The 26,357-nt window shown below is 48.5% G+C and overlaps 1 long non-coding RNA gene across 1 annotated transcript in view; it reads right to left on the bottom strand.

Moving 5' to 3' along the window:
• The window catches only part of LOC138580297 (uncharacterized), a 55,633-nt gene extending 45,128 nt beyond the window's left edge, over nt 1–10,505 (bottom strand). The window contains exons 1-2 of the long non-coding RNA XR_011304226.1: nt 9,747–10,505; nt 9,557–9,632 (exon numbers count right to left, since the gene is read on the bottom strand). This is a non-coding gene — a long non-coding RNA (uncharacterized lncRNA). The remainder of the gene's footprint in view (nt 1–9,556; nt 9,633–9,746) is intronic.
• Between the last annotated feature and the right edge of the window lie 15,852 nt (nt 10,506–26,357).

Below are 26,357 nucleotides of genomic sequence, written 5' to 3'. Positions count from 1 at the left end.
CTCTTAGCCACTCTGGACCTAGAGCCCTGTGCGTTGCAACCCTTCGGACCTCTCCGTTGCTTTTGGGTTCTGACACTGTTTTCCTTGGCTGCCACTGCAGCCTGCTTTCTCCTGCTTCCAGCCGTGAGTTTTCCCCTGCATGTTCCAGTTCAGGTTTTGCCGCTCTTTCTCTTCCTTTGTCTGGGTCGCATCTCTGCACCCGTTCCTGCTCCTTTTCTACGGCGGCTCCTCGGAGCTCTCCCTCTCTCGGCTCTGGTCTCCTGCTCTCCTTTCTCTCAGCCTTTTTGCCTGCTGGACATCAATAGGGATCCGGGGTGGCTAGCCAGCAATCTGGCACTCCTTCTAGCTGCCCTTCCTGTCTTCTACACCACTTCTACCTGAGCTTGTCCTGGCATACCCTTCTCTGTGGTTCGCAAAACACTGGAAGCTACTGCTCACTACAAGGTGGTTCCTTAACAAACATTCTACTCACTTTTCTCTGCTTACTGTGGATTATTCTGCTTTTAGTGAGGGGGCCTCACTTATAACACTAGTGTGTCTTCCAGCATTCTTTACCTTGGATCTACACCTTACATCTCCATGTTACAAGAGGATAACATAATTGAAAGAGGTGTCTTCTGCTAACCAGCTTTTTTCTCTTCTTGGCTTCCTCAGGAAGGGGGTCCCTAGCCGGCCTCTTTCTTGAAGGCAGGTATAGTGGCTTCTCTTCGAGGCAGGCCATACCTCTTCAAGAAAAAGGAGAACACTCAAAGAAAGAAAGGAGGCAAGAATCTTCCGAACAGTACAGATGAATCAGGTGAGAGGGGAAATTATCTGAATTGAGTGGCGATCAGGAGGATTCTGACACCTTGACATGGTGTCACGATCTTCCTTCAGCTGGCCACAAGGGACAGAAGGCAACCTTGTACTTCGTTTCTCGTTACTTCTGGTGGCCAACCCTTGACAAGGATGTGAAGCTTATGTTGCCTCCTGCCCAATATGTGCCCGAAGTAAATATTCCACCTCCAAACCAATCGGTCTACGCCAACAAGATGCTACTCCATCTGGTCCCTGCAAGCATGTGTCAACGGACTTTATCATCGATCATCCTCCCTCACGGGGACATACCGCGATAGTGGTTACCGTCAATACGTTCAGCAAGCTGGTTCACTTCTCTTCACTGAAAGGACTCCCTTCAGCTCCCGACACGGCCAACATGTTCTTACAAGAAATAGTCAGGCTACATGGACTCCATCGCACCATTTTATCAGATCGGCACAAAGTTCACGTCTATGTTCTGGTCCACCTTGTGTAAACAACTGGGCATACAACACGCTATATCATCAGGATACCAGCCCCAAAGTAACAGGCAGACTGAAAGGATCAATGCCACGCTCAGACAATACCTTAGGTGTATCTGTAATCAAGAGCAGGATGATTGGGCTGATCTTCTCCCCATGGTGGCGTTTACGTACAACAACACCAAGCACATGGCTATTCGGATGAGCCCATTCTTCTGTACGTAAGGGAACTACTCCAAGCACCATCACACTACACAGGAATCCCTTCCACCAAGACACCCAGGATCGACCAGCTCCTTGAGGATATCCAACGTGCTCACAAACAGTCTTTTCTATTCCTGGAATCCAGCAAGAAAGGGTACAAGACCTGGGCTGACAAGAAAAGTAGACAAAACCCACCTTGGACTATTGCAACCAAGGTATGGCTTTCTACTAAATTTCTTCGCAGATGGGTGCATAGAGGGAAGTTCTCTCCTCGCTATATCGGTCCATTTCCTATTACCTCCCGGGTCAATCCTGTCGCCTTCTGGCTCCAATTACCACACATATTGAACAGGATACACCCTGTATTTCATACATTCCTTCTGAAACAGTATGTACCCAATACCTACTCTAGAAAGACCACAGGTCTACCTCCCTACAAAGACCAGGACCCTGAAGAATATGAGGTATCCCGGATAGTGGACACCAGGTACAAACGTGGGATGTTACAGTAGCTCATCCATTGTAAAGGGTATATGACTGCAGGAAGAACCTTGTAACCAAGCGCAACATTCATGCCCCTCGGCTCATCCATCAGTAACACAAACTACATCCAGGCAAACCAGGTGGTCCGCCGGGAAAGAGGGGTTATAGTGTCATGCACAGACCCTGGAAACTATGGCAGCACTGGAGATTCCATTGATGTGCCTCCACGTTCTAGACCGCAATCACATCCGTGGTCTAGTCTTTCCCAAGATGGCCGCTGCTGCTTTATCTTTCGGTGGTTGCAACGGATTGGTGTGTTGCAACCCTTGCCTTCTGGGTATAACGCTCCTAGTTTGCTTTTTGTCTTTTCTTCTGTCCTCTGCCTTCGGGCTGTTTTTCCCCGACCTCCCGCTTTCACGTCTTGTGCTCCGTTTCACTATCGGTGGGCGGAGCTCTGGCTCCCGTCTCTCCTGTGCTCTCCGCTACGGCTCTGCCGGCTCTTCCTCCTGTTCTGTCCATCCTGATTTTCTGCTGGCTGCTCCTTGGATTCCTGTACTCCTTGATTGGTGCCCTTTGTTCTCTGGCACTCCAGACGTGCATCCCTTCTTTAATAATGGCTTGGACTTCTGCTAGACCTTGCTGGTTTCCTCGCAAGTCCTTCAGCCTTCAGGTTCAATGGAAGCCTGCACTTATCGCGGTTTCTTTTGGAAAATCCTAATATTGTCTCATCACGCCTGGTCATCCGTCGCTATCTTCGCAACAACACCATTCCAGTTTTTTTTAGACTTTCGTCTTTTTACCTGGTGGGAGCTGGCTCCTCGCAGTCCCCATTGCCCGGTGTGTTACACACCCAGGCAAAGTGGCCTCCGGAGGAGCTTGCCCCTAACTCTTCAAGAAGAAGGAAAAGAAGACAACCAAGACCAAGAAGGATAGAAGGAAGAAACATACAGAGGCTACTGAAAGCTCTTCGGACAATATAGGTGAGGAGAGACAGAGGGAAGATCATTCAGAATTTGAGAGAGTGAAAACTGAGAGTTGCTTCCCACGATGTTCTGCAATGAATCACGCCAGGTGTCAAAATGATATATGATATGATATTTTATTCATATTGCGCCCATGCACAAGTGTTTCAAGGCACGACGAGGCAGGGAGGGGTACAAGGGAGGACAAAAACAACGATCTTACTAGGCCCAATGACATTGAGAACGCGCAAGTGCAGTGGAGAGGGAAGGGGGAGAGTGCAAGGGGCAGAGGAGGAGTGGAATGTGCAGAACATGTGATCAAAACAACAACAGGTAGTATGGCCAGCAGGTGGCAAGTGCAAGAATTAAGTGCAGACAACATGTGTCAATAAGTGCAGGCAAGGGGGCTGTAGAGTTGCAGATGCAGACCCAATTGTAAGGGTTCCCAGGAGGCAGTGCGGGTATGCAACTGAGTGGGCAGTGATCTGGGCCCGAAATCAGAGGGTGGCCAGATGACCAGAGCAGAAAACAGACAGGGATCAGCAGGGGGGAGGAAGAGAGAAGGCAAAAGCAAAGAGGAAGGTCTTCAGGTGCTTCCGAAACTGAAGATGGTTCTCAAGTTTCAGAGAGGCTGTTCCAGAGGGAGGCCCCAGCCAAAGAAAGAGATCTACCACCAACTCGTTGCTTGGAGAAGCGACTGACCCTAAGGGAGTTGGAGGTGGGGGAGTGAAGAGCTTGAGTAGGAAGGTATTTCCGAAGGGAGAGTTGAAGGTATTGCAGACCCAGGCCCCAGAAGGCCTTGTGGACAATGCAAAGTGTCTTGAACTTAATCCTTGCAGTCACTGGGAGCCAATGAGGAGATTTCAGGGCTGGAGAGATACGATCCCTGGGCTTGAGGCCAAGGACAAGTCTCGCAGTCCTGGTCTGGAGGAGTTGCAGAGGGTGGAGAGTAGTGGCAGGCAGATTTAGAAAGAGGCGGTAGTCCAACCTAGAGAGAACCAAAGCTCTAGAGACAGTGAGCTTCTGGGGGTAGGAGAGGAGAGGAAGAATACCTCTCAGGCGGTACCGTTGGTAGTTTGACTTCTTGGAGACATCAGAGATGTGTGGAGAAAAGGAAAGCGTGGAGTCGAAGATGACCCAGAGGTTCTTAGCCTGTTACGCTCACCTGGTATTTACGGGGTGGCCACACGATACTGGATGGAAGTCTAAGCGCTATCCCGGATTCCTCTCTGCTTGGTTATGTGCCAGATGTTGGGTAGCGCCTATAACAGGAGAATGGAGGGTTAAGATACTGGTTCTGTGATGGGTGGACTCCCACATCCTTCTGGTCCAAATCCCCTTCCTTGGGGTTTTTGCTCACCTTAGGTTTTTGTGCGTTGAACTCTCCGTCATGCGTCTCTGTGCAGGGGCGCATGGTTGGTGAGGGCGTTCCATGGACCTAGTTGATTCACTGGTCCGTGTGCCCTTATGTAGGGTCCAGACGAGCTGTGAATCTGACTCTGCTTGCTGTCTTCCAGGTGAGTTATAATGTCTTTTCTGTCTTTATTCTGTCTCTTTCTTTACCTCAGTTTTCTCTGTATTCTCGGCGTCTTGCTCCACTACGCTGTTCCCTAACAATGTCTCTTTTTGTTTTCACAGGGATGGTTGCGATCTCTGAGTTGCCGCGCCAATGACAAAGACCACGGTGAGTTATTGATGTGCAGAGCGCTGCGCTGTTTATTGGTGTTAATTGCTAACCTGTGTTCTCTTCTCTTCTTTGTACAGGTTGCGGTGATGTTCCAGAGTGATGAGCGATCGAAGTGCTGCTTGCCCAGGTAAGTGCTTTGTTAATGCTGATCTTGTTCCTTCTCCCTTGCAGGTTGCGGTGAAAACAGGAGATGGGTGAGGTAAGAGAAGCGCAGGGTGCTGCCAGGACTCGCTGCTTGCCCAGGTAAGAGTTGTTATTAATGCTGTCCTTGTTTCTTTACCTTTGCAGGTTGTGGCGAACTCCGGAGATGGGCGAGGTAAGCGAAGCGCAGGATGGATTCAAGGCCTGTTACTTCACAGGTAAGTGTTCTTGCATGCTAATGCTGTTCTTGTTCTTCCAGGTTATTAATGGAATCTGGATCTAGGGCTTCAGGATCGGGCCGCCGGAGAAGCAGATGAGCAGGAGCTGGACACGTGAGCGTTACGCTGCAGGAGTGCAGAATAACTCGAAGCGTGCTCTGCTGTTTGGGTGTGGTTTAAATAGCCCAGGTAAAGTGGTTGCAGGCCAAGTAGTTCCAGGCCCAGCCACACCCAAAACACTAGACCGCATGGCTTGGTTCTAAAGAACTGAGCTGTGTAATAGGCCTCCATGTTGGATTAAGGTCCAAAACTGGTATTGCTTTATTCCTGATAATGAGTCTGGCACCAAAGGTGCCAGGACTGACTCCATGTATTTTTCTGATGGAGTTTTAAGGCCCTTAGGGCCAGTGTGAAGCGTTTTAGCCCCACTGCTGCCAGGGGGCTGTTATACCTGAGAGGGTCATGGGCATAGATCGTGACATAGCCTCCCAGGTGGGAGCAGGGAGAGGGCCAAGGGAGGCCGGCCAGAGAGTGACAGGAAAGGAAGTTGCAGGAGTGCCGATGAGGAGGATCTCTGTCTTATTATATGGCATTGAGGCAGAGGTTGTTGGCGGCACACCACTCCTGGATTGCACACAGACAGTCAGAGATGAGAGAGGGAGATGAGGTGGCAGAGGGGAGCCTGAAGATGAGCTGAGTGTCATCCGCAAAGCACTGAAAGTTGGAGCAGAGAGCAGCAATGCGGCGGGCAAGGCGTGCCAGGTATTGGTTGAAAAGCCAGGGTGGGAGGTTAGACCCCTGAGGAACACTGTAAGTGGAGAGTGAGATAGAGGAAAGGAAGGACCCAAGTTGGACCTGGGAGGGTTTGTCAGAGAGGAAAGAAAATGGCCATTATTTAACAGGTGATGTCATCGCACAGCTATGCAATGACATCATGTGCAAAAAACAGGCACAGGACGCTCGCAGCTTCTCCATAATGTAAATAATATCCAATCTCTATGGTTCATGTCATTTCATCATGGGATGTTTTTTTTCTAAAAAATTCGAAAGGACGTTGTACCATCTCTATATATCCCTTCACGGACATAATATAATTTTCATACAAAAAGACCATTTATTCCTTGTTCTTTGTTCTTTGTTACAGAGAATACCATCAAGACCCCTGTTTCTATAATCAACCCGCAGACATAAGGAACGGGGCAACCATTCACTTAAGTAAAGACAAGATTAGAAGATTTTCCTATACTCAATGTCAACTCCCTAAAAAGGTAACAGGAACTCAATCTAATGTCCAATCCCAATACACTTCACATCCCTCTCCCTCAGCCTTCATGGGGTATCTTAAATCACACCCCCTCTCCCCCTCCCCATTTCCAACAAATACTGAGTTGAGGAAGATGCAACTAAGATCAGTGAAGATTACCCATAGAAACAACATTGGGAAAGTAAGGGAAACCTACTATAGAAATAACTGAAGTTTTCCCCACTGATAGAGTCAGGCAGGGTCAGGCATTCAATAATGACCACTCACACCTGACTCTGCTTGACTGTTTGTTCAACTATAAAAGGTATGGGTTTTCACAGAGTAGAGAGCAAGCTGGGGATGTTATCTGGACCAGAGAGGCGGAGGAGCAAAAAGCAGCAGGACCCAAAGCCTGGAGGAGAACGGCGCGCTGAGACGCTGGCCCAGTCGTGAGAAGGGGCTGCAACATGGCTATGGAGTTGTGCCTCAAAGGAGCCGGTGCGAAGCACCCTGCATCCTGCTGTTGGTGGTCGGAAAAGTGCTTGCTCCCTTGGAACTTGTGCCTGTCTGAAGGCTGTCTGAGGGGAAATTGGTGAGACCCTGACCTCAACCCTGTGTATCCAGAGGGACCGCCCACCAACGTGACGCTGCCCAGTAAGTTTCATGTTAGTGAGAGAGAAACTCGGGAGCATGCAATTGACTGGAGCGGAGCGGGAGAAAGACACAGTTGATAAATAGGCACAGAGTGGAAAAGCGAGAGAAAACTTGTAAAGCGGCATGGAGCGGTAAAGTAAAAAGAAGTGAGAGAAAGTTTGTAAAGTGGCACAGAGCGAAAAGGTGAAAGAGTCGAAGAAAACAGCACAGAGAAGTGAAAGGAAATGTGGAAACGATAGATAGTGCAAGAATATATAGACATTAAGAAGGTGCACAAGAAAGCAAAGAAAGTGCAAGGAAAAGGCGCTAGCGCCACAGACGGAAAGTACGGATATTAAGAAGGTGCAAGTGTGCACAAGAAAGCAAGAAATGTGCAAGTGTGCACAAGAAAGCAAGGAAGTTGCAAGTGTGCACGAGAAGGAAGCAAAGGAAACAAAGGAGAACAAGAAGGAGTGCAGGAAGCACATGAAGGTGAAAGGTTACAAAGGAAGAGCAAGGAATAAAGAGAGGGGCGACAGATCATAGTGGTCATGCCTAGGAGGAGCAAAGAACCTGGCAGTTTTCGAAAGTCTCTCATTGTACCCCACATGTGAAATGAGGACAAAAGAACTGTATATAAAACGAAAGGCACATCCTGATAAGTTGGACTTGTGTTTAAAATTAAAAGAGGCCTAAGCTCGGGGAAGGGAGCCCTGAGAGGCCTAACAAAGTGGAAGACCAATCATTTTGTGATACTGAAGAAGTTAAGACTTGGGGAAGGGAATCCTGAGAAGCTTATAAAACAACTCTGTATATTTCTTTTGGTTATGTGTTGAATTTGGAAGAGTTAAAGCTTGGGAAGGGAATCCCAAGGAACTTAAGATATTTAAATCTATGGAAGAGGGGTCTAAGCTTGGGGAAGGGGACCCTGAGAGGCCTGACAAAATTGAATACGTATTGGTTTTTGATGCTGAAGTAGTACATTCTTGGGGAAAGGAACCCTGAGAAGGTTGGAGAGGAACTGTGTATATTTCTTTTGGTTGTGGAAGAGCCAAATCTTGGGGAAGGGAATCCCAAGGAACTTAAGACATTCAAAGTGTAAAACTGCTGCAAGATCTGTGGAGGTCTTATGAACAGCCCTTTTTTTGATTTAACTCATTTTTGTGAAGCTGACCAACCCACTCCTGGTGAGAAGATCACCTGATGGCAATCGTGGTTTTCTATTTTTTGTTGAACCGCTATATTTTTCTTTTAAGAGACTTCTTAACACATTTTGTCAAAGAGTGAGGGCAAGCATAGGGTAGACATATGGATTTTTACTTTGGACTTTCAGACTTCGACGGCCCTTAGAAACATCATTTAGTGTTAGGGCCAGTTAGGCATTACACCAACGCAGGAACCTTCGTAAGTAAAGGTTTTGAAACTAACATCTTTGAGTCTGTGCTCTAGTACTTTGAAGCGTCTTTGTGCTAGATGGAATTACCCATAAAATGTCTTAGACCAAATAACCGGACAGACTCAAATAAGATGGTAAAATACTGCTTTTATCTCAATGAAGGAAAGTAGAATGGATCATCATTCATCAACTTGATTCATGCAGGATCACAATGTTTTTTTGATTTTACTTAATTTATAGAATGCTAGATGTGTCATCTATGACAGCATCCGATGTCCCCGGGAGGGATTGGTTAGGGGAACATATCCACATATAGAATTATATATGAGTTAATATCTCATTGGCTGCCCCTTGTCTGTAGGATACACCCTGAGCTACTTCTACATACATCGCACACGGATTACAGCAAAGAGTACGGCAGCGGAATGATACTTGCAACATTCTGTGTAAAAGTGCATAGCAGGTTTTTCTAATTGGTTGGCAACCCAAATCCAACCTTGGACATTCAGCTCACTAGAAGCATGTACATAGAAACAAAACCCAGGTGTTTGCAGATTTGTCAGCTCTCCCCTTGTTTTCCCAATTAGTCCAACCTATCTCATCGTTAGGCCTCATGCCAATGTCCTCTGTTTGAAGATTGACTTTGCCAGTCTGCACTCTCTCGGAACATTCAAGTGGGTGTAGGCATACCATTATCTTAGCTTTAAGCCTAAAGAATAACCCTTTTTTGCGAGCTCTTCATCACGTGTTACAAGACCACAAATGTGTCCATTTTGACAGTGTATTCAACACTATTTGATTCAATTATACTGGGTGCAGTTGCTCCCCTTGGCCTTTAGAGACTAGCTCACTCGACCCCATATAAAGTGTGTGCACGTTTAATTGTCCAATACTCCCCATCCATAAATGTTCTTGTTTCTCCTAATCTTGAGAAATATGTCCTTCGCATATGGTCTGCTCATTAGACTCCCGTCATACATTTCCTACATCTCTCAAAATAGCATCCTTGGCCCTAGGCCAATGTGCTCCTCTATTTTGCAAAGGAAAAACAACTGCTTCATCATCTTTTCACTTTAAGATCCTGGGCTTGTATTTTTAAGTAACTGGGTTGAATGACATAAGCCGTCGTCCATCTTCTTCTAATGTTTGTCCTATATTTTGAATATATACCTCTAATATGCAAGCTTCTATGTGTTCTCTCTACCTTGCGTTTCAGCATATTATTGACCACTGAGTCAATTCATTCTTCTTCGTATTTGTGATTACTGTATTATTGAATGCATGTTTCTCTTAGTTCTGTAACGCTCACCTTTGCTCTGCCGACCTCTTCTGCCGATAACCCCTCCTTCGATGCACTGGTGTAGCTGTACCTCTAGGTGTGTTTTCTGAAAGGGAATGCACCAGGATGTAAGCAGATGGTGTTGTGTATGGACCGGAATCACCACCCATCCAGTACCTCCCAGTACCTCCCAACCTCTAGGGTTCTTTCTCTTCCTCACCTGCTTTAGTAAGATGCAGGGCTATCCATCCTGTTAATCCTACCAGGGGCGCCTTGATGAAGCCAGTTACATCACTGACTAGTTCCGCCCAGACCCGCTGTGACGTGTATGTTCTTGCATGCGCGTCTTCCTGGGTACACACACGTGACAATACTTCTTGCGCGTGTGCTTAAGTTCAGTGCCTTCTAGCGCTTGGTGCCACTATAGCGCCTTGGGTATTTCACTTTTCCTATAGTCCTCAGTGTTCTGATGCTTTGTTGTCTTACGAGTTCCTGTTGCTTTTTCTATTAAGGCGCTTTATTTGTCTTGCAAGGTTCTTGTTGCTTTATATGTAGGCGCCTTATATATGTAGGCGCTTTATTGTCTTGCAAGAGTCTTGTTGCTTTTATGTTACGGCGCCTTATTGTCTGGTAAGGTTCTTTATAAAGCGCCAGTATGTTGAGTGCTGCGTCCTTCCAGCGGATTTTACACTAACCTTCTTCTTGTTTTTCCTTTCTCAGGGGGCCGTTGCCACGAAGCTGATGGTTCGTGAGGTAGCCACTGATCTGCGAAGAAACCCGCTCACACGCCGAAGGAATGCAACGTGTAAAAGTCAGAAGCAGCTCGGAGCGATGACACGTGGAGCCGGAGGTTCCTGGTAACTGCAGCTGTCCGAAGAAACGGTGTCACGTGAAGCCGGAGAAGAACAGGATACGACAGGTAAGAGCTGCTGGGGAACGGAGGGTCCGTGTTCAATGATGAATAACCAGCTGTGCTTTCTCTAGCAGAACGACACAAAGCAAAGAGCTGGGCCTGGGTGGGGCCTTAAATAGTCAGCCACACCCAGCCACGCCCTACAAGACTGGCCTGCAGCCTAGATTGCATTGAATGCCTCCATGTTATGGGAACTAAGGGATGGTAGCAAATGGCTACCCCTCAATGTAAAGAGTTTCTATTAACCCTTGGTTGCCTGACACCCATTAACCCATTAACTTCCATTGTCCTTATGAATACGCATAGCACCAATCACGCCATGCCTGTACCCAGCGTGCCCCTGCTTGTGATTTTACCCAGGGCCCCCTATGGTTGTGAACCCTTTGTGTGTCTGCTTGGGTGCTAGTGCAGCAGGGTGGGGGCTGGGAACCATGGTCGTGACAGTGCTGCAGTTACCTCGTCATCCTTAAGTATTTTCATATAATTTCAGCATAGGTTCTTATCTCTTCTTTATGACATTCTTTTGCTGTCGTCAGACTTTGTTTTATTGTACCCCCATTCTGTTCATGGCTGTTTTTCTACAGCGCTCGGCAATGAGCATCCTTCTTGGTAACTTTCCTCCATTATGTCAGCTTGTGGGTAAACTCTAAATGGTTGCCTGAGTGCATAGTGTCTCTCATATACTCGACGTGGTACAGGGATATTGCAAGGATTCATGCATGGGTTCCCAATTGTGGCTCTTCGTCTCTCATTCCAATTCCTGGTGTTAGGGAGAAGTCTCAGAAATGTGCCAATTGCCTTCTACCCTAGAGACCTTCAGCTCTTTTGCTGGACTTTAGGAGTTTTTATCTCTCATGTCATTTTAATGTGATTTAATTTCTGTGTTCTTTTTAACTTTGGAGTCTGACAAACTCCATAGGCATTGTCAGGAATAGGGTTTGGGGCAAGAAACGGCGTCCGTATGGCAAGAAATGAGCTGGAACTACACTTCCCAGCAGTCTGTGGGTCATAGTGAATTTCCAGGAGATTTGCGCTGTCGTTAGGAGGCGGTCACAGCGTTTTGCAGGAGCAGCACACGAGGAGACAAGCTGGCATGAAGAGAGTAAGATCCGGGCTGAGCAGCAAAGATCCAGGCGGGTCTGCGCTCGTCTCTCTGACTACACTGACTGAAGGGTCCGGGTTGCGGCGGTGAGCAAGGTGTGCCACGGCGATACTACGATGTCATCTTAAGGAGTCTGGGTGATCTCACGAGTCACCCGGACACACAGATAAGTGCCTCAGCATTTAGTTTCATGGGTTGGTATAGTGTTCCCTGAGATTATTTTGGTTGACCCTCTATTATGGGAAATGTTTCATCTTTTGAGCTCAAAACTATGAACTGAGTACAGAGGCACAGGATCAGTGTCTTTAGCTAATGAGTATTCAACGTTAAGGCGTTACATCTAGGATGCTTTTGGTCACGGAGTATGATGCAATACTTGCAGTGAAGACTGATATCCTTACAAGGGGTGCAGGTTATAGTTTGGTTAACCAATGACATCTAGGACATGCATATCAGTCGTTTATGTGTCAGATTCCACCTTGTTATTGCACCTAAAGGTGTTTCAGAGTATTTTCACATGGAAACTATGTTTTGCGTTGCTTTGCTAGCCCAATGGGCTATGTGTCATGTTTCTTCATGCTAGGGAAAATTTGCTTGTCTGTGCCATAAAGCTTGCCGCAAATCTCATGTCTGCAGTGTGGGTCCATGTCCTCTTTATGTTTGTATAGGGATAAGTCACCTTCTATGTTATGTGAACGTAATGTTCCTTTATGTGTAATAGAGTAAAAGTGTATTATGCTGTGCTATGTAGGCAGTAGGTAGGAGTGGTAAAGAACAAGTCAGTAAATGTGTGGAGGTCAGGATTAGGAGTATAGACTTTTCAGTAGCCAGTGAATGTGCTGGAGGCATAGATATGTATATTTTCTCTTCCCCACCTTTCCTTTTTCAGTCCACATCCTTTCCCTAACTCCGTCTTCCCCCCCATTGGCTGCCAGGTGGTTCTCTGTGTTAATTACATTCAGACCCCCGAGCCAACCACGGTGGGAGGGTCGATCTATTCGGCTTCTGTGGTTCGGGAGAGGGGGCGATACCTTCTCATCACTTTACTAGTATTGACAGGCATCATCTTTACATTGTGTCACACAGCACCTTCAGTGCAGTGGCACAGGGAAGTCTCTTAGATTTCCCCAAAGTTTAAATACCTGCTTGTGGTGAAACTACTGTTTCCAAGAGCAGTGAAGTGAAATTGACTTTACTTACAGTTTGTAACTTTCTAGACCCAACACACACTATCTTAACATAGGGTGCTGGAGGGGTTACTTAGTATCCACTTTGTCTAGTTTCTCATGTAACAATGTTACCCTTCCTACAATTAATGGCTGGTGGCAGTGGTTTACTTTTTACTACCATTGTGTGTTTTTACCTCGGGCTGCGTTCGCAGACGCCAAGGCACCCATGGGTGCCCATTTTGTAAAAATTGCCCCAGTTTTCTTTTTTCGCCATTTCTTGTCGGGAAGGTCCTTCTTGAGATTTACTCTGCGCGTCAAACCAGGTTTGGTCTCTTTGTTCCTTTTGTCTTTGGCAGGATTCACGAGTGAAGCCCGCCTCTGGCTCCAGTATGTCTGGCAGGGGCAGGAAGTAAGAGAGGTGGCCAAAACTCCCTGTGCTTAATCCCCTTGGTTACAGGCATGCACCCAAAGGTGATTGGGCGGCTGGCTGTCCGGCAAGGACAGCCATCCTGCTGTGTGATTGACCGCTAGGCTGGAATTAATGGGAGAAATCTGCATAAAAGGCGAGGCTTTTGGGCTTGGAAGGCAGAGTTGACCACTGGATGAAGGAATCCAAAGAAGGACTTGTAAGAGAGGCCTGCTGCAACTCCCGGAGCATTGGTTTGCCCGGTGAAGCCCTGCTGCTTTGCTGAAGCTCTGAATTTGCCTCGACTAGAGAAGCCCTGCAAGGACGACTTCTCCCTTTGAGTTGGTGGGACCAATCAACTCCAAAGTAAGCCAGTCTGGACATCCTCTCAAAGCTGGTTGCATTTCCACTGCTGCTGCTGCTGGAACCAAAGAGCCAGGGAGAGGAACACCAGATTGTGTGTGTTGCTTTTAAGTCAGACCCGAGGGCTAGGAAGATTCTTTGGACTTCCCTGATGCAGGACTGACCAAGCCTGAGCCACCTCAACAGAGTACTGGACCCCAGATGATAAGAAAGTCTGAAGTGGTATCCGTGAACTGATGTGTTGCTATTTGCTGTCAGAAACGAGGAGCTGAAACAACGAAGGACTGCTTAATTGAAGTTTGCCCATTGCTGCCGCTGACCGTCCCATTGCAGAGCAGGAGTCCCCAGACGTCCTCCCTCTTGTCCCCACACCTGAGGCTCAGGAACAACAGGATCTGCAGAGCTGTACAGGAACAGAAGCTGCTGGAACCATTTCTTCTAACCAGAGGTACTATAAAGTCCAAGAGAACTTACCTCTTGTTGTGTAGCCTTGCTTGCTCTCAGTTGAGACCTGTCTTGGTTACGTTGCTGAGTTGCTAAACCTTTCCCCCTCGCAATCTTCTTCATCCCACTTTTTTCATATGCTGGTACCAAAGGTTATTTATTAAATGTACTGGCTCATCTAAATATGTGTTTATAGTTTCACAATCTTCCCCACTCTCTCTCTTGTGTCGAAACAGGTGCATTGTTACATTACGTAATCTGGCCATTATATCTTTAACTGAGACAACAGTAGATGTTTCTTTATCATTCATTATGCTATCATCATTTAGAATGGGGGACATGGCCTGAGCTCATGTAGTGAGGCCATGATTGCCCAGAGCTCCCACTGCAATCCTTGTTTGATCATGTATCGAAGCGGCTGAAACGGCTTATGCTGACATCGAGAGGATTTTTATGTATGGGACACTGGCGCCCTGCCGCCTAGCTTTGATCCGACAAAAATCGGAGCCGGGAAGCTGGGGAAAACTTGCATTGAGTGCAGACTCCGTCCAAGGTAAAATGGCCACCGCAGAGACATTCTAAACTACAACACTGGCAAGTGAGGCAATCCGGCCGTGCAGCTCTGCCCTGAAATCCTTCCCATAAGGATCTTTCTGTTGAAGCTGGGGCCGCCAGGACTTTCATCGAGATTTTGCAATGTCTTATCTGTAATGGCATAATGGGCTGGCTGGGAGGGTTGCTCTTCCCCCGCCTGCGACACTGCGCAAGATATTATTTCTACTTGCCACAGTGCTACTCACGCCCACACTTACCTAAGGTAAGACCTGCAGCTGTGACCCAGCGCAGACTGCAGCCAGGAGTTATTGTTCACTCTGCTACAGCGCCTGCTCTGCTGGTGGATCATTTAGCTGGACGCCTGCATCCGGCCAGATCCCGGTACTCTTACTACTGGGGAACAGGCGCCTGGTGGCTAACGCCCTTGATCGCTCCTTTGCAGCATATGCGCTGGGCCCTGACACACTTGGATGGCCTGGACAGTTTAAAAAAATAAAAGGCACGTCTAGAACTGCAGAAGGACCACTAATTGCCTCTATCCCCCCTTCCATTTGCTGATACATCCAAATACTGTGAAGTTTCTGTGGGGTTTACTCGCTTTGGACGCCCTCCTCACGTGAGTGTTGGAATTGGTGAGCTATCCACAACTGGGGATTTGCCTACTCTGTCACCTCTTGTTATGACTGCCTATAAGTGTTGGGACCAACCAAATACTTTTATACCGTGATACTTTATGTACCAGTTGCTTTAATTAAGTGGCTCCAGTGTCGCTATCCTTTTGGCTCGCAGTGCTCATCTTCTGCAAGGTGGGGACACCGCCCTATGTGGTTGAGGAACCATTCACCTAATCCTTACTGCCTAGAGTAATGCTGTTCGCTTGTGTTGGCACACACTCTTGCCTTTCCTGGAAATGTCACCTACCAAGAACAAGGGCAAACCTACCATCATGGACTCCTTTGCTGGACAAAGTAACACAAGCCCACTCAGAATACGGACACTGCACAGGCAGAGTTGGGCAACCCTGCTAAAACTCCACATGAAGATCAGGTTCTCGCTGCAATTGCTGCTCTACGAACATCACTGGAGACCAAAATTGACTAGGTTAAGGTAGACGTCCAACTACTCAGCAAGATGTCAGGCAACTGGCTGAGAGGGTCACGACTGCTGAACTGGAGCTAAAAAAATGGTGGTCACCACTAAAGATCTTGTGACACAGGTTAAAGAACTGGAAAGGAGGAATGCCACCCTGGAATCCCATGCAGAAGATGCAGAGGGATGGTCCCGCAGGAACAATTTACGCGTGCTGGGTCTCCCTGAGGGGACGGAGGGCTTGGACCCTACCTCATACATTGAAAATGTGCTACTACAGGAAATTGGGCCTGGCAAAATGTTGCAGGGCTTTGCAGTTGAACGTGCCCACTGGTCATTACAGAAGAGACCTCCCACCCTAGACCGGTTATCGCCAGGATCCTAAATTTCTGCTATAGAGAAGTGATCCTGAAACACTCCAAGGGGGGTGGGGAGATACAAAGGGATAGCCCTAGGATTGCTATTTACCCGGTTTACACACCTGTGGTCCAGAGTGCTAGGAACTTGTTTGTGCCGGCTAAGGCGAGGCTTAGACAACTGGGCTTCAAATAAATGCTCATGTACCTGACTAGGTTCAAAATCATCTATAAAGGCAGATCACATTTCCTCGACAGTCCTGCTGTGGCGACCATGTGGCTGCAACACAGCAACTTAGCCAAAGGAGACGGTGCGGACACTCAACCTAATGGCTGATTTTACCCACCACAGTTGCCTCATTAGGAGGCTCCCGCCCTTCTGAACTCTCTTTTGCAGTTTTGGAGAAATGCTTCATGGGGGGGGGTTGCAGGCTACTTGGAGACTGAAACACTGTACCCATTTATCCCATAGCTTGCACCATTCCTCTTTGTGTGTGTCTCTGTATGCCCTGAATTTATGCTGCTTTGTAATGGCCGGCAGCCGCCGAAATGTTTTCCCTTATCAGTGGGGGTGAAGTTCAGTTACCCACTGCTGGCCTTACTTGCCTGCTCTAAGTTAATATTGGGTGCCAGCCTGTTGCTGACACCCACTACCCGGTACACAATGGCGAGGTTTGGCCTTAATTGTACGGGAATGCCTGAGCAACGTGTGGATGCTGGGCAATGTCATACAGTTTGGTTATTGTTATTGTCTTTTTGTTATCTCCACGCATTTTGGCTCACATGGTGCTGCTTTTGGTTAAGCGGCTGATCAGAAATGGTGTATTTATGGGTTAACTTCTGTTGTATAGAGTGTATTGGTAGCTTGGACACTGGTGGAATGGGTGTGCTATTTATGACTGCTTCAAAGGACTGGGGTTAGGGTCACCTACATGATGTCTGGACTTTCCGGTATGCACCACAACTATGACCCCCATTAGAATATTGACTTGGAATGTGCATGGGTTGGGTTCTTACCTCCGCAGGAATAGGGTTAAATCTTATCTGAAATAAAAAAAGATATCTATATATCTAATTCAGGAAACCCACCTGCTGGCAGAGGAACAAGAGGCGGTTTTTAATTGCAGGGGTGGGACATGCTATGGCGCCACATACACTCGGTATGCCGGGGGCTGTTTAGATGGATTGATGGATCGCTACTATTCCAGTAGTTGGAATTTGACAAGGGTGGAGAAGGGAGGTATTATATAATAAGAGGCTATCTTGACCACAAGGAAATATGCATTGTCAACTCATATTTCCCAAACCATAACATCTCATCACTCATACGCACTCTGTGTACCCACGTCACATCTAGACGCATGTGTTTCTTTCTTTGGGGAGGCGACTTTAATTGTGTCTGGAACGCTGTGCATGATAGATCCTCCCCTCGTAAAGATCCATCTTCAGCAACTGTCGCCGTGAGCACGACACTAACAGATCTAGATTTGGTAGACGTCTGGAAGGAACTACATCCAGATGCTAGAGGTTATTCCTTTTACTCATCTACCCACAATCTACATACCAGGATCGATTATTTCTTCATTGGGTTCCGACAGATGACTGAATTATGTAGTGCTGAATACATGGGCCGCTCGATATCCAACCACTCCCCCTTGATGATCACATTGAACGTTAGGAGCCCTAGACCCCCAATCCCGACATGACGAATGCCCATTGGTGCTCTGACTGACGAAGCTTTTAAAACAGAGTTGCAAACCTCACTGTCTGAATTTTGTAAACATAATGTGGGTAGTGTGGAAGAATGGGGTACTGTTTGGGAGACCATGAAGGTGGTGACTAGAGGAGTGGTTATGGAAGGTGCTGGAGGCATCCGCTGACAATTGCAGGAGGACTTGGAAGCTATGGAGGAGGAGATCCGAACGCTAGAGCCCGGACATACAGGCCTGCGATCGGATGAGGAGAAATTAGCTGAGTCCCGGATCTGTTGCCTCGAGGCATGGGAGAGGTTGTCCATATTTGATTATGTCACACAAACCACTGGGGCACATGCAGAGTGGGACACACCTGGGAGACTTTTGGCATGGCTTTGCAAACGACAACACCCTAGACCCGTAACCACCTGACTTTAGGATGAATGCGGGCCCCAATGGAGATCCCAGCTTGCGATCAATGTCATTTTCACTACATACTATTCTCAATTATATAGCCACAATGTACAGGCATCCCGGGACCCCAGGGGGACGTGGCAGATGCTCTTTCCCTGATCACGCTTTCCAGGCTTTCTGACGCACAGCAGACCCTCTTAGATCAACCCATCACCAGGGAAGAGTTGAGGAAAGCAATTGCCTCTCTGTCTACTAGTAAAACGCCAGGGAGTGATGGATTCTCCCTGGAATTTTACAATTTTACAAGACATACAGCACCACTTTAACTCCAGTGTTACTAAAGGTTTTTGAGGAAGCCTATATTAAGGGTGGCCACTATGCGGGAAACCTTGGTAATACCCATACCCAAAACTGGGAAACCAATGGACAGATGTGACTCATATTGCCCCATGGCTATGTTAAACTATGATGTTAAAATACTTACTACTCTGCTAGCGGGGCGACTTTGCAAGATCATCACTGATTTCATATATACGGATCAAACTGGGTTTGTACCACCCTGAAATTCTGTAGGCTACAACACATTATTGAAAAAAAGAATCACTGATAGGAACATTGTGTAATGGCGTCCCTGGATGCAATCAAGGCTTTTGACTCCCTCTATTGGGAGTGGTTGCTTGCCGTGCTACGCAGCTTTCGGTTTGGAGAGTGTTTCACTCACTGGGTGACACTGTTGTATACCCTGCTCACTGCCAGAGTGAAATCGGGCAAACAAATGTACGCAGTATTGAATATTCAGTAGGGGATTCGCCACGGTTGCCCGTTATCACCCATGCTATATATATATTGGCTCTGGAGCCCATGGTGGTATACCTGCGCCAGGAGTACCTGGATGTGGGTTTCATGATTGGAGGTTCTAGGCATCTAGTCTCGCTATATGCGGATGATGCCTTGCTCTATTTGTGTGAACCTCAAAAAAACTTACCAATGATGCTGGATGTATTGGATAACTTTGCAACACTTTCTGGGATTTCTTTCAACAGGAGAAAGTACTGCCTTTTTCCTTTAGCTGGCCTTCGTGAGATGAATGAGGCTACTCTACCTGACTTGGGGGTTCCATGGGAGATGTGCTTTAAATATTTAGGTATCCAGGTCATGCATATGCCAGAGGGCACGCACACCCATAACACTCTTAAGGTGGTGGAGGGTCTTAAAAATCTATGTCCTATTTGTCCCAATTACCACTTTCACTCATGGGTAGAATAGTAATTGTCAAAATGATTGTTCTTCCTAGGTTTCTCTATTATTTTACAAATGTTCATTATTATATTAAGGTCCCTTTTTGCACCTTCTGGACACGTTGATAAAGGGGTTTCTATGGGGCCCAACCGGACATAGGGCCTCATTACACGGAAGGCGGTAATGGTGACCGTTAACCATTACCGCCTTACTACGAGGTTCCTTAGCGGGTTGGTGCTTTAACGCCTGCTTTTTGCAGGCGTTAAAAACCAACCCGCTAAGGGACCTTGGTGCTAATTACGGCACCGCAAAATTGCGGTGCCGTAATTAGCTCCTTCCCCATTCCCATTATGCCCTATGGGGCAAAAATGGGAATGGGGAAGGGCAATGATGGAAGGGGGAATTACCGCCCCACCAACCTTGGAATAGGGCGGTAATTCCCCTTTCCACCAAGGCGGTGCCGGTAATTTACCGGCATGGTCCAGGGTGCTATTAGCACCCTGGATTACCGCCTTCCGTGTAATGAGGCCCATAGGCTTGCCCTCTCGGTGCTATACCTGCCTTACAAAGAAGGCGGGGTGCAGCTACAAAGGTTAAAATTTTACTACCTGGGAGCCCAACTAAGCGTTGTGTCGAAGTGGTTGTCTGACGACGTTACCTCTGAAATGCTGCTATTCAGATGCTGTGTGGCCCCAGCCCGCCTTATCGAGATGCCTTGGCTCCCAGAGCACTGCTTGAACTCCTGGCCACAGCTATTGGCCCTGGGTAGGAAGATCTGGTCTAGGACATTGAAGCTGCTCCAGATACTTTGTCCCTACTCGCCCAAAGTCCCGATTGTGGCTGATGTGTGTAAAAATAGGGATGATCTTTGGGATGCAAGGCACTTGGAGGAATGGGGTATCTCCAGCCGGGGAGATATGTACGAAAGTGGTAGATTTAGCGACCTAGACTGCCTGGTCCAGCGGACAGGCCTACCCAAGGGGCAATTTCTGAGATATATGAAATTGGTGGTGGTGGCACGACGTAAACCGTGTGGGTGGCCTGAAGAGCCGGACGTTGATGAGTTACTGGCACTAATTTATGCCTTAGAAGATGGTTTGAGGCCAGTGACTTGATTGTATGGCTGTTTGGTGGGCCAGTCATCCCCGCTAAATCCACAGCTGACGGCGCGATGAGAGTCAAATGTGGGAACTGAGATCATGGAACAGGAGTGGGAGTGAGTGCTTAGGTTCCATAGAAATGTCTCCCGGAATGCTTGTTTTAAACTAATCCATCTAAATGTACTCCATTGTACATACATGACCCCGAAATGGGTTGCTAAATTCAACAAACACAAGCACTCAACTTGCCCCTGGTGTTATCAAGACAATGCAGATCTAATTCACATGTTTTGGAAATGTGTAAAAGTGCAAGGTTTTTGGTCCCGAATTTAACAAGCTTGTAGGGCTGCGGGTGTTGTTAGATACAACTGGGGCCCGTCGGAATGTCTCCTTGGCGCATATCCCAGCAAGGGCAAATACAAACATATCATTAGATTGATGGATTTAGCTTGCATCCTCGCTAAATGACTTATTGCCATGACCTGGAAATCTGCTGGGGGCCCTGTCAAAACTAGTAAAGGGATAACAGGGGTATCGACCTCTCCGAACCACAGAAGCCGAATGGATAGACCCTCCCACCATGGTTGGCACAGGTGCCTGGATATTAGCAACACAGGGAACCACGTGGCAGCCAATGGGGGGAAGACCGAGTTAGGGAAAGGGTGTGGAATGATAAAGGGAAGGTGTGGAAGAAATAACATGCATATGCATAACAATCATACTATGACCAACCCATACTCCAAAACCTGTACCACTGATCCTGTATTCCTAAACCTGACCTCCAAAACCAAGTCGGACCTGTTACCCCCTGAATTCTGCTGATGGGCGTATGTCGTAACTAAGGGGGTGAGTGATGTCGGCACTCTCCCCCGAACCACAGAAGCCAAATGAAGTCGACCCTCCACACGTAGCTGGCACAGGTATCTGATTATAACCACAGAATACCACGTGGCAGCCAGTGGGGGGAAGAGGGTTGGGGAGAGGTTGTGGACGGGGAAGGGAGTATAGGATCACCGGAAAGAGGTTAAGGAAACACCTAGTGTGGATAGGACCGGGGAAGCAACAGGAAAAGCCCTACTCTATCTAGTACCTTGGTAACATAGCATAGAGCCAAAACCTACTTCCAGTAACAACCTGAACCTCTTAATACAGGTCTCAATGTAGTGGTTCCTGACCACACATTTATATAGTACCCCTTGATACAGGCACACACATTGTCAAACTGGAATATTAAATTATACCTCCTATTGTAACGATTGCACGTATATTGGCCTATGCCAAGTTGCTTAAAATTGTACGCGAATAACTCTCTACGGCAAGGTCTTGACCTTAGAAATTGATGTAAGCCACCATCTTGAATCAAACCTCCATTTTCAGTTAGAACCGCCATTTTGGGGTTTTTGTACAAAGTCACCCTGTAATCTAAAATGGCCGTCTCGTGTGCTCTTGTTCTTGCCTTAACCTCTTCAACCTCTGTAGGAGAGTTAATGTCCAACCTGCCTTCAGGCTACATGTTAGGGTCATGTAGACCTTGTCCTTTGTTGACCTCGGGAGCAGGGGATTACTTGAATTAGCAATGTTAAACTACAAGTATACAAGAACAGTAATGCTATCCGAATATAATATGCGAAACATTTGTTTGGTCTGTATTAAAACAGTATGGCCCTCATTACGACCCTGGCGGAAAGTGACTGACCGGACCGCCACAGCGTAAATAGCGTTTCCGCCATTGCACGAAGGAGCAAAGTGCGGCCCATTCCGACCCATCGGGCACGAGCACCACGGCATGGCGGAAGTGCAAAGTCCGCGATGGCGGAAATGACCCCAAAACGGCCCACACCGCCGCCGTACGGCGCCCTAGGTGCAATACCGCCACCCATCACAGCGGACACCGCAGTGTGCGCCTACCGGAAAGTACGGTGACCGTAAATATACGGAAACGGAAGCAAAAACATGGACCCGGAACGGGAAACATCCCGCCGTACACCTATAAAACCACAAAAACCACACAAGCACTAAAAACACTACCCCGAGACACACCCCAACCCGTCATCCACCCTAGCGAAACCAAGAAAAATGGGAAAAGTAGCGAAGAAAGCGTGCGACCGCAAGCGGCAGGTCCACTTCTCCCGTGAGGAACTCACCGTGCTAACAGAGACCCTCCAGGAGAATGCTGCCGTCGTCTTCTCCACGCAAATGACCAGGACGGCACTTGCGAACAAGAAGGCCATATGGGCTCTGGTGGCACAGCGGGTAAGTGCGGTGGGGACCGCACCCCGCAACCCACAGCAATGCAGAAAGCGATGGGACGACCTGCGGATACGCGTCCGCAGCATACTCTCTGCCAACCGCAACATTGCCACAGCCACCGGGGGAGGTCCTGAATCACCCATCAAGTTGACCCCCTGGGAAGAAATCTGTGCCTCCACCATCGGAATGGAGAGCATAGAGGGAGTCGGAGGGATGGAGAAAGGAGTGCAGACATCCGAAGATTCAGGTAGGTGGGCCAGATAAAACAATGCTAAATCCACAATGTCCAATCATGTGAAGTACCATGTGTCCACATAGTGCAACAGAAACACATGTCCAGGAGAACGTCCACACACATCGCCCTGATAGCGCACTTTAAAACTCACAATAAATACATAAATAATTAAAAACACCTAAAACAACCACTACACGTGCAGCAGGCACACCCTAACTGCAGGCTGGCAAACAACTGCACCCTCACTCCACACACAAATGAAAGCACCTCCAAGGCCCCGACCCAAATCACACTCAGGTACCACCCCAATGCATGTGATACAATGCCATTCCAATACCCTCAGACCCATTAATAACCCTCGCCCTCCTTTACTCCACCACAGGGTCCGATCCAAACGACGAGCATCAGGACACCCCTACCAGCACACCTGCAAAGAGGGCCAAGACCAACGGCCAAAGACCCTCCACCTCAGCTGCACGCATCAAGACACGGCAGCAGCACAAATCAGGTGGCAGCACAGAGGAGGGTACATCAACAGGCACCCCAGCAGCCAGCATGCCCACAACACCACCACCACAGGTCCCCCCAACGGATGCCACAGAACGCACTGCCTCTGGTGGCAGCAGCACCATAGGTGACACCCCATTGATGGCAGCATGCTCCGACACAGAAGACGGGGATGTCGAAGTCAGATCCATCCATGACCTGTCCCAATCCCCCTGTCTGTCCCATCCCGTACAACATGAGGATACCACGCAGGGGCACCCACAAGATGACGACTGGCCATCCCCCACAAGCCCTGTGGCAAGGCAACATGAGGACAACAGCCCCTCTGTGACACCCCCGCAAATGGCCATGGCCCAGCAGAGGCAACAGTCCCTCGACCAGTTAATCGTGCAACAGCAGCAACTGGCCACGCTCCTCAAGGACCATGCCGATGAATGTGGGGGCACTAAGGCAGACATAGAAACATCAACTGAGACACTTAGGGCAGAAATTGAGAGAAGTACAGAGACACTAAGGGCACAAATGGAGAGTAGCACCGAGAGCCTGAGAGTCCAAATGGAGAGAAGCACCGAGAGCCTGAGGGGGGAACTGCATGCGACGTCCAAAGACGTATGTGCCGAACTTGCCGCAGTGCGCCGTGTGCTCACTGAGCTCTCACAAACCCTTAGGGACATGCATGGACGTGAGCAGGCAGAGACATCATCCGTTGCAAGTTCCGTCCAGGGCAGCCCCCAACGTAGATCTGGGAGGAACCTGCGCTCCACAGGCAGGGGTGCCCCTGATACCCGCAGAGGGGGCTTGCAATAGCGACAGCCCACTGACAATGAGCATCTTTGGACACTGGTGTTCGGGGGGGAGGTAGGAGGGTGGAGGGGGTGTGTTGGGCTCACTTGGGTGGCGGGTCGATAGGGTGTTCAACATGATATCACATATGCCATAAACAGTGCACGATCAACCAATGAGATGTGTGGACAATGATCTTTGTGTACTAGGCCATCATAGGCGTACAGTCCATATTGTGCATGTACCAGACACACACAGTGCCACGAGTCCCGTGTCCATGTATCAGCCACCAGGCGTGAGTGCTAGAAGCATGCATCAATGAGATGCTGACGAATGTCACGGCCCTCCGGTGCCTCGCAGACTCCATGAGGTGCTGCCACATCCCCACCCTCATCATGACCATCATCAGGTGCTAGCAGTTCTGCGTCAGGGGGCATGGGCACATTTCTACGTACACACATGTTGTGTAGCATGACACATGCCATGACCATCTTTGCAACCTTCTCATGGCGGTACAGGAGTGCCCCGCCAGACCTGCTGAGGCAGCGGAAACGAGTCTTCAGTAGGCCGAATGCCTGTTCAATGACTACACGGGTACGTGAGTGGGCATGGTTGTAGTCCTCCTCATGCTGGTCCCGTGGGTTCCGGACTGGTGTGAGGAGCCATCTCTTCAGTGGATACCCAGCATCACCTGTATGTGGACGATAAACGTATGATGTGGAATGCCATTGCTACGTACGCACACCCCCCCCCTTCCTGCCAGGTCATTGCCGCATCACATACCCCACATCATCATGCATGAAATGAGACTCACCGAGTAGCCAGGATCTGTTCCCTGCGTGTCGCTCCATGTAGCGTGGTATAGTGGAGTTCCTCAAGACCATAGAATCATGGGTTGATCCAGGGAATCTGGCACAACAATGTGTAATGATCCTGTTGGAGTCACACACCATTTGTACATTCAGGGAATGGAATTGTTTTCGGTTGCGGTACTGGGCCTCCATGGCATGTGGGACGACCAATTCCACATGGGTGCAGTCGATGGCACCAATGCAACCCGGTATGCCGGCAAGTGCATGGAATCCCACTTTTGTGTTGGTAATTTCCTGCTCCGAGCGTGGTAGAGAGATGTAGTCGTCTGCGTGCTGCAGGAGGGCATCGAGCACTTGCAATAGTGTCCGTGAGAACAGTGGCTGAAAAATGCCATGCAACTGTCCGACTGTGTGCTGGTAGGTGCCTGTGGCCAGGAAGTGTAGTACAGACACCACCTTCAGTAGGGGTGGGATGGCGGTTGGGCTATCTATCATGCTGACAAGGTCAGCCTGTGTCATGTCCACAATGGCGGCTATGGTGTCCCGGTCCAAACGGTAGAGGGTGTGGATCTGCTCATCAGTGAGGTTGAACGGATGTGCTCGGAGGCGTGGGATTGCGGGCTGCCTGCGTGGTGGTAGTGGCTGTGCTGGCGGCCCTTGCTGGCCCTGCCTTGGCCTCCTCCTCCTCCTGCGTCTCCTCCGTGCGGCCGGTTGTAGTTGGTGTTCGTCTTCTTCTTGGAGTTGGAGTACTTGCAGTGCTATCAGGTCCCCCAGGGCCAACATCGCGAGTCCTGCCGGTAGCATTTCGGTGTGGTTGTGGGAGGAGACCGGGTGTGCAATTCATGTGTTTTCAGGCTGTATGGCCTCCACCTGTGGTGATTCATTCCACCTGTGCAAGCAGCTCTCCCCTTTGGGCGAGCACGTCCCGCACACAACGCCGCAAATCGAGGAATGGCATCTTGCAAATGCAATCATGTATTTGTACCCGATGGCCGTGTAACATTTGTTGATATATACAATCGGCTATGGTCCCATTGTTTCACATACAATCTTTGCAGCCGCGAACAGACTTGTGATGGATCAGTGGAACGTAGTACTCGAGTAACGGTGGGCCCTCATGCATCACTGTACCGAGTTGCAACGACGGGCGGGGCGTCCCATTAGTGGGTGAAGGCAGTTGCCATTTTCACACACAGCCGCACTAGATGGATTAATTTGTGATTTCTAACGGCCACAGATGCCTTTACGACGTGATGTTGCAAATGAGGAATTCGAAGGGCGGCGCTTTCGGTTTTCAGCTAGCGGCGAGGAGATGCCCACAGGTCTGACTGCAAATATAACGTTCTATTGTTCAATGTCCTTGAGACAGGGGCCATGGCGAGGAAGCAATGATTGATATG

The sequence above is a fragment of the Ambystoma mexicanum genome, chromosome 3p (assembly GCF_040938575.1).
Source record: "Ambystoma mexicanum isolate Mex_15411 chromosome 3p, UKY_AmexF1_1, whole genome shotgun sequence".
NCBI classification, from domain to species: domain Eukaryota; kingdom Metazoa; phylum Chordata; class Amphibia; order Caudata; family Ambystomatidae; genus Ambystoma; species Ambystoma mexicanum.
Note: the sequence above shows the minus strand (reverse complement) of the source record. Positions and strands in the feature narration are given on the sequence as shown.